The sequence below is a fragment of the Eublepharis macularius genome, chromosome 7, assembly GCF_028583425.1.
Source record: "Eublepharis macularius isolate TG4126 chromosome 7, MPM_Emac_v1.0, whole genome shotgun sequence".
Taxonomy (NCBI): domain Eukaryota; kingdom Metazoa; phylum Chordata; class Lepidosauria; order Squamata; family Eublepharidae; genus Eublepharis; species Eublepharis macularius.
The window spans coordinates 99,821,159-99,834,053 of NC_072796.1; the positions used below are offsets into that span (position 1 = coordinate 99,821,159).

Genomic DNA, 12,895 nt, shown 5'->3' on the forward strand with positions numbered 1-12,895 from the left:
AATTGTCAGTGTAGTTGAAAATGTCAGTTTTCAAGTCAATTTCTCTTAATAAAATGTTTTTCCCCTAAAACTAGCTACTCTCAAGAGCTGTTCTGAATCAGGTTTTCTATATATGTCAAAGGGCTGTTGAATTATTCATTATTATAATTACTATCATCATTGTCATTATCCCTTTCCATGTGGAAATAATTTTATTATCGTAATTTGATATCTGAAGAATTTCCTGTTAGTCGTTTGATAAGGGTTTTTTTCCGCCTCTGCGGAAAAGAAAAGTTTTGTTTAGAAATGAGAAGGAAATGTTTTAAATGCTTTTATGTTTGTTATAGATTTCCGTTTATGTAATCGATCAGGATGCCAATAAATCGATTAAAGGTTTAGTGCTTTACAAACAGCCGTTTTGTGCTTTTTGATTTTACTAAAGCCAGTGCTTTCTCTAACGTTTTGTTCAACCAAACGCTATCCTTTTATTATTTGTACTTGCAATTTAAAGTTTATCTAATGAGAAGGGAAAATCCCCCACAAATGCAAGAGAATTAAATTGGGTAGATGACTTGGTGCCCAGAGTCCATGTATTTAAGCAAAGCCCTTTAAAATCTTGGTGAATTATATGCGATCATACAGTGATTGCGGAATATTAAATTAAACTTAGATAAATCCGCATTGAAGGAGGCAGCACCCAATCCTGAATTTATTTCCCATTTTCTATAACAGCATCACTGCGCTCCTCTCTTTGCAATGACAATGTGCCAAATCTAGGCATTTTGAAAACATTTTCCATATGCTTTAACTGGAGACTGATAGACAAAGAAGAAAAGGAGATGGTCTTTTCCCTGTTGAGGTATATTTTCTTTAACTTTTTCCTCAGGCTTTTCTGATCCTCATCATTTTAAACAAAAATTTGAAAATCGTTTCAGGATTTTTTCTCCATTTTTCCTTGCCTTTTGCTTTTCCCTCCTGCTGAATCAGTTCCTGAAAAGAGGAGTTTCAGTTAACCTTTAACGCAGAACTATAAGAATTATCATTTCTATACCTTGGCGGACAACGTTTTTGAGAGAAAGCACTGATTGATTTACTTTTCGCTTACTGCTTTTTGTAATTAAATGTGGTTTAAATTATCCTTTTTTCCCCGGTAAGTTAGATCAGATGTTGCTTGCTGGAGGGTTTCTTTTAACGGTACTTTTAATTTATGTGTAGTTTTTACGGACAACACAGAGGTGGTGGCTTTTATTTAGCTGTAAAATCTACACGTTTTCTTTTGAAAACTTGGCTCCTTGGGCGAAAATAACTTTTCCTGGGTATTTTATAATCACTGTTTGCCGCAAAGGTAGTTTGGCGTATTGTCACAACAAAGGTTCCAATTTTATTGGCAAATGTTAACTGTTGGATTTTGGTATGAATTTCCTTTCTTGCCTGTTCAATACTTTGGTAGTTTGATTGCCTCTCCTCTCTTTTCAGTTTTTCCTGCTTTTTCGGCCGCGATCGTTTCATTTTTTCACCCTCTTCTGTCTTGCTCCCCCCCCCCCCGGCTTTTCTTAGAATAGAAGGGAAACGCTTCCCTTGGCTGTATCGTTGCTGGAAGTGGGCTCTTGGGCTTTCTGGAGGGGCTGCTTGTGCTGTGGGGAAGGAAGGGGCTGTTGGTAAGCGCTCGTTTCCCGGGATTTGCATAAGAGTGACTGAAATGTCTGTGAAGTTGGTGAATTGCCATTGTTTGGGGCTAGTCCTCCTGGCTGTTTTTGTTTATAAACACCGGGGCGGTTGCCGGGAGGGGAGGGAGGTCAGCGCACTGTCAAAGCGCTGACCTCTAAAAGCCCAGAGGGCGCCCGGCTTCTTCACCCACCTCTCGCCTGCTTGTAATGTGCGTGTGTGTGTGCGCGCCCCCGCGTCCCCCTTTCCCATCCAAGCCAAGAAGCTCAGGTTCAGGGTATTTAAAGCCCTGGATCATCTCTAGAAAGCAGCTGAGAAAGGACGGATGTTTAAGTCTCCGGGAGGAAAGGGCAGCAATAGCAGCTTCTCATTTTCGTGTGTGTGTAGCTCAAACTAAGCACCAGCACAAAAAAGGCCAACCAGGAACTTGGATGCTTGGCCTGGTCGGATTTTATTTCTGTAACTATCTCCCCCCGCCCGTCCCCCCAACATCTTGGTTTACATATTGCGATTCTAGAGTTAGGGCGGAGACGGGACAGTTGTTAAATGTAGATAGTTATGGTTTAAAAAACTAAACAAAGCTGTCGGCGTTCACTAATCTGAGTAAAGATTTTTCGGCGGGGGGGGGGCGTTTTAAGATAATGATATTGACAATCCACGCGGTTTTGCTGAAGTGTCAACTTCTCCACCTCTCCAAAAGGTCCGGAAGACTGCTCTCGGTTTTTTAAACGTGTATTTTGAAACGAAGTTGCTGAGTTAAACAAAAATGTTAGTTAACATACTGCCTTTGTCAAATAGCCCCCGGGAGGAGAAGAGACAACAAAAAGGCAGAGGAAGGAGGGGGTCTCGGCATCTGAAAGTGTCTGTGGCTCAGATAAAGGGGTCTCGAACACTGAGATCTTGTAATACCTCGTTTCAAACTGAGCTCCTCTATAGACTTAGGGAGCGCTTTCAAAGGCACGGATCCTCTTTCCCTTGGGCTGAAGGGGGGGAGGGGGAGGCGGGCCATTTATTAGGGAATTATGTCGGGTTATTAAAAAGAGGGGAGGCTGTAATTATGTATATCCTCCTCCTGGCCCTGTGCGTCCGCTGCGCCGGCATGGGCGAAGGCAGTGCAAAAGTCTCCCAGCTGGCTTGGCAGGGTCTTTGTCTGAGAGGGAGAGTGGCCAGGGCTGGCTCTTAACCCCTTGCTCGGGCGGTCCAGTAAGTGGTTTCAGCTCAGGGGTGTGGGGGTGGCCTCTGAGGCCGGACAGTCTATTTTTTCCCTCTGTGAAACATAACGTCATTGACCCGGTCTTGGTGTGTGTGTTTGAGCGGGGGGGGGCGGGGCGGAAACTCGTAAGATAAAATTTCTTTCTCTCCCCCGTGGGGGGAACACCCCCCCCCCCAGTATCTGCGTGGGTAGCCTGGAGGAGAAGAAGTTTGCCTGGGAGGGGTGCCCCAGGGAGCAGCGGAAAAGGAGTTGAGAGGTTAGGCAGAGGTCTCGGGGCGATCAGCTGAGCCAGGAAGGGAGGGGAAAGCGGCTTGCCGCTCTGGCCGAGCATCTGGGGGAACCCTCTTGAAAGAGGCAGCCAACCAGCCCTCGGGTGCTCCGGGCTGCCGCTTGCTTTCCCTGCTCGAGCCGCGTTCCGCTCTTATTCCCCCCCCCCCCAAACCTGCTGCTGCCGCTGCTGCCTCGCGGAATTAACCTCCTTCGATTTTTTCTTAGCTACGTGGCGATCTCCGGGTTTCTTCTAAACTGTTAACATCCCGGATTGCCTTTTCCATCCCGATAGCTACTATTTTAGGAAAAGATGGGGATGGGGAAAGAAAGAGGAAAGGGAGGTGTGCGAGTGAATGCGGGAAGCGAGATAGAAACGGTAGGGAGAAATAAGCAGGGAGGGAAGAAACCTGGAAAAGGGGAACCCTCTTTGTTCCCTTAGCTGGAAAGAAGCACTGTTAAAAAGAAACTATATCCCTTCAAGGAAAAGTGGGAGAGGGAATATGTGTGTCAAAAATGGCTTATGGCATGAATTGGTCTTCGGAGTTTCTAATAACCTTGATTTTAAAAACTAGAGATCTATAAAGTGACAATTTTTGCAACATCGTGTTTTTTCTTTGCTCCTGCTATCTTAAATGTATCGGCTTTTTCACTAGCATTTGAACTAGAAGCATTGTTCTCAGGTGTTTCTTATCAAACTGGATTTAATTGTCTTTGGGGTTAGGAAATGGACTGCCATCCTTCAGACATATCCTTGAATGGCCAATGTGTCCCTCTAGTTCAGACTCTCTTTCCCGTTACAGTAAGAGCCAAATAGACAATTTTCTGTCTAACCCCCCTCCTCCCATTTTACTAGAAAACAGAGTTTAGGGGACTAACAGAGAAATCCTAAAAACACTTGCCTGGGAGTGAGCCCCATGGAGTTAAGTAGGATTCTTCTTAGGATTGCTCTCTTAATTTTAGCCATGGTTAGTATCTTTGGTCCACTCTCTAAAACAACCATGCATACACTCCCATTTCTTTTGAAACTCCACTTTCTGATCTGCACACAATACATTTACATGCACAGTTTCCCTAGTAGTTCATTGATGAGTAGATCTAATTTTCAAGCAAGATCAAGTTACTCCCCTGAATCCTACTGTGCCCTGTACCATTAAAGCTTAGGTTCAAAGATTTCATTGAAGTTTGCTAGATGTGGTTACTTTCCTCTCAGTCTCTATGAAGTTTCTCTGTCTTTTGGGTGCCCATGGAGAACTGGACTTCGAGGTGGACATTATTTTTAACAATCGTTTTTTTCTTCCAAAATCTGAGGTACCTTCACTATGACCTCAAAACAGCTGTTTTTAGCAGAACGCTTCACTGTCTGTGGCCTGTGCCAGCTCTTTCCTGACAAAATCATTATCAAGTAGACATTTGCTTGTTAGTATTAATTACAGGATTTATCAGAAAAGATGCATATTTATATGCCAGAAAAGATGCTATATCTTGTTTGATATCTTGATATCTATACCTTGTTTTCATGGGGGATTGCTTTAAACCTTTCTGTTGGTATTTAGTGTTTAAGGCCTAAGACAAGGTTTTGACATGTATCCCAGGAATCAGAAACTTCAAAGGCATGTCAGCTGGAAGGTTATGGTTCACCTGTGCAGGGTCTTTGGGATTGTAAATATCCTTTATATTTAACTCTTGCTTTTGTGGTCCTTTGATTTCTATAATCATAGTAATGTGAAGGGAGAGAGAAAGGTGTCCCTGCCGTGTGTTTGGATGCTCTTTGAATAGATGTGATTTTTAATCTTCACTAGGGGGTATTTCAAAGTATCTCTGTTCCTAGTTTTAGTTAATTATATTTTAATGAAAGTGTCACTCATATTCACATCACATCTGTAGTATTAGGTTAAGATAATTAGATTTTCAAATGAGAAGTGATTGCTTTCCATCCTTTGCAAAAGAAGATTTGTAGGAGATTCTATTTATAATGGTATCTGTTCATTATTGCTTATAGCCCAATGCCATCCTTTCTTTTCATATCAAAGATATCTTTGGTAAACCCTAAAACAAATATATTCCCTATTTTTCTCCTTCAAAGGAGAAAAAGAGGGAATATATGCTGTGGATATCCTCTGCTTTGTAAATCTGTTTACTGTTGCTATTAAATGCTAAAAATACTGTTTGCTATTATAAACTTACTTTTGTGGAGCAGTTCTAACAGTTACACTAGGGAGATGAACCTGCCGTGTATGTATGCAATGATGCATATTTCATGTGTGTGTGTATACATGAATTACATATATAATTTTCCTGTGTTCACAATATGCATGTGTGTGTGTAAATAAATCCTCAATAACATGCAAATGATTCTCTGGCTATAAGAGCAGAAATTTCCGATCTCAGACTTATTCCCTTTCCATACATAGGCTCATTCCACATTCATTATCCCAGGCATATTTTCTTCCTTTAAAAAAAAAAGGGAAAGGGGGGGATGAGAGAGAGAGAGAGAGAGAGAGAGAGAAAGAAAGAACTTCCCTGGTGGGAGGAATAATTAATTTGCACCCATATCTTTTCACATTCCTGAGCAGTTAAGAACAGCAAATCTTCTTTCCTTCCTCTCTGCCTCTTCTTTCACTCTCTCTCTCTCTCTCTTTAATTTTCCCCAGCCATCTACTTTGTGTGTCTGTGTGTGTGTGTCTGTGTTACTAATGAAGTTTGCAGACTTGTGTTTGTGTCCATGAACTGCTTCTCTACTGCCCGTTCTGCTTTGGGGGCAGCGGTGTGGCTCCCGCAGCCCCTACGAGCCCCCAGCAGCAGCGGCAGTAAGTCCGGGCTGCGCGTCATTTGCAGTCTGGAGAATGTTGATCACCTCACTAATTACACCTCTCTCTCTCTCTCTCTCTCTTCTCTCCCCCCCCTCGCTCGCTCTCTCTCTCTCTCATTCCCAGAGTGCATATCGGGAATAGACACACAAAGACATGCGCACTCAACTTAATCAGCCATTTTTTTAAACAGGGCTAAAACGATAATAATTAGCAGAATAAAGACATATCGGATTTTCATTTCCTTTCCTCCTTTTCCCAACCCCTTCACAACCAAACAGCGAGACCGCGGTCGCCACATGCTTTAACAACTCCCGGACCCCAAAGGACCGCTCCATGCCCCCCACTTCTTGCTCAGTCATTTTTATTTTCACCCAATAAAGTTGGCGGATTATTTTTTTTATTTTTTTAATGAACCTTCTGTCGTTTACTTGGATGTGATCAGCTGTTAAGTAAATAAAGCAAAACAAAACAGAGAGGCGAAGATCCAGTAAGAACTGCGAGGGGAAATGGAAAGTAAGTTTTTTCTTTAACTTTTATTGAGTAGTTTGTGTTAAATTTAGGTCGAGTATCGATTATCTTTCCAGGCTGATCTTGCACAATCTTTGATATTTCGCTCTCGCTCTCCCTCTCTGCCTGCCTCTTTCTTTCTCGCTTGCTCGCTCGCTCTCGCACACATACACACACTCCCATCCCCAGATCCTCTCCGTCTCTCCCTTTCTCACCCCCCTTTTCTACCTCTTTCCCCATTTTTAGGTACCGCTTTATGGGAGGAGGGGGTTGCTTCTCTTTCCCTCTCCATTTTAAATTCCGGGAAGGTGGGTGGGTGGGGGGTATTCCTTTTTTTTCTCCAGGCTCTAACTTTTGGATTAAGTGGTGGATCTTGAACGTTTGGCAGAAGAGATTCTTTTTGGTGATTTTTTTTTAAAGACTCAAGCTGGGGAAATGGTCTTATTTGGAACCGTGGCACGCTGTCAAAAGTCTGCCTAGCCGCTTGCTCCCCACACCTCCCCTTTCACCCCGGATTCCGGAGCGTGATGCCTCTGGGGAAAGTTTGGGGTGCCTTGGGGGCGGGGGGGGTCGGAAGATCGCCTTTTGCTTTTGATGTGTGCGGCGGGCAAGTGCCTGCGGGACGGACGGGTCCTCCGTGTGTGTGCCTGTGCATGTTCGCGCTCGTGGGGTGCGGGGTGCCGTGGTTCGCAGCAACCGGGCAGGGCTCCGGCGCCGCGGGGCGAGAGGAGCCCGTTAGAGGAGCCCAGCCCGCCGCAGGCTTCCCCGTGTGTCAGTTTCCAACGCGCTGCGCCCTGCCCCAGCCCCGCCGGCTGGCTGGCTCGGGCGCGGGCTGTGCAGCTCTGGCGGTTGCTTGCCGGGCTGGGGAAGCGTCCGCCGCCGCTTCCCTTTGTGGCAAGGCAGCCGGCTCTGCCTCCCTCCCTCCCTCCCTCTTCCCTTCGTAGGGCTCCGGCGTTGTTTGGATCGGACTGTTGTCAAGATGGGCTATTCTGTTCCTTTTAAATGGTCCCCCCCGCCCCGCGAGCGGTATGTGGTGGTGATGGTGGTAGATACAAGCCCGCCGCTCTGCTTAACGCGGCGGGGCTGGGTTGGTCTCTCCTTTCTCCGAGTGCATCCTTTCTATCAGGGCGGCTCATGGCAGGCGCGTCCCTGCCTCTCCCGCTTGCCTTTCCGTCCTGTAATCATGGGGGGGGGGGATCGCATTGGAAACTTTGCACCAGCCGATGCCACCTTACGGCTCCTGCCCACCTACCCCCCTTCGCCTGCGGTCCATCCCTACCCCTCACCCCCCAAACACACACTTATATGGATTTCTTTTGTTACCTGCCAGCCGGAGGGGAGGGGGGTTCTCCGTCTCACCGGCTGCTCGAGGCCCTGGGCCCAGCCGAGAGAGGAGGCTCAGCAAGCCGAGTTCAGCCTCCGCGCCGTCCCGAGGAGGCTTTTTCGCTCCCATTCAATAACACACACCCTCCTCCTCCTCCTCCTCCTCCTCTCCTCCTCCTCCTCTTCTTCCACCTTAGGTACCAAGGCATCCATCGCAAACATAACCCCCCTCCCGCCCTCCCCACCGCCAAAAAAAAAAAGCCTCTCAACCCAAAGACAACTTGCCAAGCTGAAGATGGTGGATTTACATTGAGCCAGACCCCGCCAGGGTCACCCAGGAAGTCTGACTATCCCTCTGTCTGACAGTTGCATTTCCTCTCCTCCATTCCGATCGCCTTTTTTCATATCATTATTAACCCTGTTCCATTTTTAATCAAGGATCAGGTAGCTGGCAAAGGACAGGGGAAGAGAGAGAGGAGAGAAAAAAAGGAGAGGGTTGAGGATGTTGGTGGATAAATATCTCCTATATTTATATTTGAAATTGTGATTCCCCTTTGGAAGGATTTCCAGTGGCTCGATCCTTAGAAGCGGTGGTTGAAGAGCAGATGTAGATTATTCTGTCTTTGAGAGTTTGGTGGATGTCTCAGTGGATGGATGGAAGGAAGAGGTAGTGAGCAGCAGCCTTGGAAGCCCTGCCTGTTGTTGGTTAGATTGAGGCAGAGACTTGGCTGCGATTGGGACACCACTGTGACATGGGCATCGATCGCTTCCATTGAGAGCAATGCAAAAACACAGTCTGGGTATGTAACACTCTCAGTGCCATCAACCCTTGTTTTACTTTCTATTTACTGACAAAACTGACAGGACAAGGCAAGCCAGAAGGGACTTTGCTTTTTAAAGCCTAGATGGGAAGGGAGGGGGAAGTGGGAAATACTGTTAAAATAAACATGGCTTGAAGGTTGGAAGAAATTTTTTTTTTAATTCTTATCATTCCATTTCCTATTCAGCTTGCTTCTTTTAAATAGTTTTCTTCTCTTTTGACTAGGAGTATTTTTTTAAAAAAATAGCTTAAAATTATAGCAACTGCCATGATTAAAACTTAATCCTTAAAAAAAAACCACCACGACAACACTAGGACAAAAAAAAAAGTGCGATGGTGGTGGGGGATATCTGTTAAGTTTTCTAGGTTTGCTGTTTCAAGCGGCAGGAAGACACACCAAAATGAAAGATGGCTAGCCAGCTGTTTTAACCTCTTGCACCTGGCTTGAGTGCTGGGGCTCACTTGGATTATTCAGTGAGCCTGGCTGAATATTCATACAGTAGGATCCACACACTGTGGCTGTAGCATCCTGTAGGCATTGCCTTGAGATTTGAAGGGTTTCTGCAACCTAAACATATATTCAGTTGTTTTCCTTTTTATGGTAATGAACATACAGGGTCAATTAAAGAGAGGAAAATAGTCATAAATCTTCAAAAGTGAAATCTACTCAAAGAACAAAGAAAGGTCAAGTAAACCATCTGTATAAGTCACAATAGCAGTAGAGGTAGTACCTGCTGGGTGGGTTTTGGAATGATACTAACTTGTTTTCTAAAATGTAAGGGACAGGGAAAGAGATGTGTATCTCTTGTATATTTCACCATTGATGTGTGGTGGTGTTTCTTTTAAAGAAGAAAGCCAAAGGTTTTATTGTTCACCAGCAGAGACCATGTAAAGAAGTGCTGAGAAAATCAGTGTTTAATATTGCAGAATTTACTGCTTCCATTCTGACCATGAGCCTAAATTTACACAATGAAATTTGATTATCTCTAATAACAGTATTAGATCCTGCACTGGATGGATGAGAATTGAGGTGGTTTTGTTGATTGCAAGGGTTTAATGTTGCATTTCAGAATCTGATGTGGTTTAGCCTTCCTTCCATTAACTGGAAAACCCCTGAGGTTTTACAATTATTTCTTAAAGATAATACATTTAAGATTGCATTGGTAGGCTGGAGAAAAGTCATATAGGCAAGAAGGGAAGCCCTTAATAACTCTTGAGATTCAGACATGTTCAGCAGTTAGATTGGCTCTGACTTCACCAAGGGTCGACAATGTGTCATTTCCATGAAGCCAAATTGCCCTCTGCCTATATGATATTAATGTGCAAATCAATATTTCAGGGATTAAATTTCCCTTCTTCATTTTTTATGGTTTCTACCTCAATAAGTCTCAAGTCTATTAGAAGAGGCTGGATGATTTAAAATCTTTCCCTACAGAATGGCTTGTTGTAGCCTTGTTTCACAGACCATTTTTGGATTTTCATTCTAAAAGACGAAAGGCATTGCAAAGAAGTTGGTAGTCAATGTAGGGGCATGCGCAATACTGTAAAGCTTTTTTCAATTTAGAGCTAAAAGGTATTGAATATACACACGTTTACATATTGTGTATACATTGTATTGCTTTAAAATATTGTATTATCCACATATTGATTTATTTTGTATTCAGGGAAGCCTCTTGTTAGTGAATTGTTAATATTTTTTATGATTTTTATTTAAAAGCATGAGGGATTTATTGCATTGAGTATGTTTGAGATTGCATTTGAAGAATATCTAAGAATAAACATTTCCACCTCATTAATGTAAGTGATGGAAAAGTCTGGTGTGGAGTCTGAGTGATGTTGGTTGCAAGGGACTTTTATTAAGGTTTTATTCTTTTAAGGTGGATGTGCATTGCTAGTACCTTTAAAAGAATGGTGATCTGAATATTCATGATTAGTTTTAATTTAAAGATTCTAGATCAAGGAGGAAACAATACATATCAGAGAATGTAGGTTGCATATTGGTTGTGACTTTATCATTTTGGGAAGGCCCTACTGTCTCTCATTTGATGGTGTTTTATAGGCTTAGACCATCTGGACCATGTTCCGCACAGCTGCATGGATTTTGTATGTGATAGAACATTTTTTCCATTCAGTGTTAAATGTTCCTTCTTAAAAATGTACAACAGACTTGCTTAATTTAGTCTGCTAAAAGAAATGTACATGTAAAAAGGACAAAAGGCTCTTTAATCTGTGCAAGCTGTTTGTTTTTCTTCAAGATTTCTGTCTGTTTGGGTTTGAAAAGTCATGTTTATTGAGGAGATGATTCTGAGGTGTGACATTAAAATAATATATGATGGGGGGGATCTATGCTGATTCCAGCTCTGCTGCTTGCCTGTCAAAACACAGTTAATCTATTCTTATTTACAATTAATCTCAATAAAATTAATCTTAACTGTGCCTTAGTCAGTGGCTTAAAATATCTAATTATATTCAATTAACTGCTGTCATAGTAATTAACACTGCTTAATTGCTTCAGCATATATTTATGTAAAGCTCATTAGTTCCTGGCTGCTCTTTTTTTCATCTCATTCCTTTTTTTATTGCTGTCACAGCAGTGACATCAAACCGAGGCTGTTTTTTTAATATATTATTTGACCATTTTGAAATTTTGCAATGACAATGACAATAAATTATAACATTTTATTTAGCTTAATCTTTCATATGTAAAAAAAAAAGAAGGATCAGTGCTGAGGCTTTAAATAACCCCCTATTCCAGTATATCTAAAAATATTTTCTAGCGTTGTTGATTTCAGTATGAGAACACAGGTTAAGCTTTGTATTTATAAATGAAGAAGTTTCCTGTATCTGCCTTGGGGCTATATCCATAAGGCAGGGCTTCCCTATTCCCAGATAATTCTAAGGGTTAAAGACTTGGCCAAGGTTCAAATTGAAAAGTGCCCAGGGAAAGTGCATGTGAATATGTACAGATTTCATGTAATTAGTGCTTAATTATATTAACATATGCAAATTGTCAACTTAGGAACTTGTTGAGCTGGCAAAGATCAGTCTGGCACAATTGCTGTATTGTTCTCGCACAATAATGGATTTCAAGTTGGATTGTGGAAACACATAACTAGCTATCTAATTTAACTCATACCATGGCGAAATTTCATTAGTCTCCATGGAGACTGGTTTAATTGTGCTGACTAATGTTCTGGGCCGCAGAATGTCCTAAAAAGAAAGCGTTGTTTGCCTAATCCACCTTACAATGACACTTGTTTGTACATGTTTCCTTTGTGTGACAATTTGCATATGCAAATAAATACTTTCTCAGCTCCCATTTGTCATGGCTGTTCATTACCCATGAAGAGGACATTGTTACCAGGCTGTTACTGAGTCTCCCAAGACAGGATAGTGTCAACCAGTCCAGCCACATTCTTTCATAATTTGTTTCTGATTAATAGACCAGAGTGAGGTTCTTTCTATTCAGGCCTCTGCAAAAGGAAGGTCAGTTCTGTCACTGAAAGGAGTTTCTGCAGCAACTGAAGTTCTCCCCCCCTTTCCTCTTTTCTTCTTTAGCTTAACAGAATCATATTTAAAATAATGTATTCTTGCTCTAAGGAAAACGTCCTCTAATAATCTCTAGTTTCCTAAAGCAAAAGATAGAAAAACAAAGGAGATTCGGGTTTTGGAATATTAATCCTGTTTTTGACAGAAAGGTAAACTGATATAATTGCTTTTCAGTGGAAGGAATGGGGGTTTATACAAGTGTGAAAGCATCGGAAAGGATTAGCATTTTTTTGCATAATGAAAAGCTCTGCTGAATAGGGTACTGAATGGTTGACTGAATGACTAAGATGAAAGGAAGATGAAAATGCAAGCTTCTCTTTCTTTATGCCTCTGCTCAGCTCTCCCTAAAGTTATGTTTGTCCAAGACTTGAGAAAACAAGCAGAAGCTCAGATTTCAGCAACTTTATAAGATGCCTTGAATTTCTATCATCATGCTGATGAATATGTATGATAATAGCAAAGCTACAAGATGATAGACACAGGTTTGTATGCAGTCGATACATTATAGGCTAATCAAATATTGACTATTGGGTATTGAATATTTCAGTGCTTTGCTGGTGGAGAGGAGCAAACTTGAAAAATACTTTTTAAAAATAATCAGTGGATCTTTCACATCAAGATGTTAATCGAGCTTGCTTATTCATAGGTATAGCTAACAGGTGTTGTAATTAGTTACGCTTTTCAGAAAAAAAAATAGATTTTGACTATGTGCAAACTGTGTATTAAGTTGTTGGTAACCATTTCTAGGATACAGTATCA

At 42.3% G+C, this 12,895-nt stretch overlaps 1 protein-coding gene across 1 annotated transcript in view; it reads left to right on the forward strand.

Moving 5' to 3' along the window:
• Window positions 1–6,145: 6,145 nt before the first annotated feature.
• Window positions 6,146–12,895, forward strand: part of ZFHX4 (zinc finger homeobox 4) — a 288,469-nt gene continuing 281,719 nt past the window's right edge. Inside the window, exon 1 of the mRNA XM_054984693.1 lies at window positions 6,146–6,450. The gene's annotated coding sequence lies outside the window, so the exon portion shown is untranslated. The remainder of the gene's footprint in view (window positions 6,451–12,895) is intronic.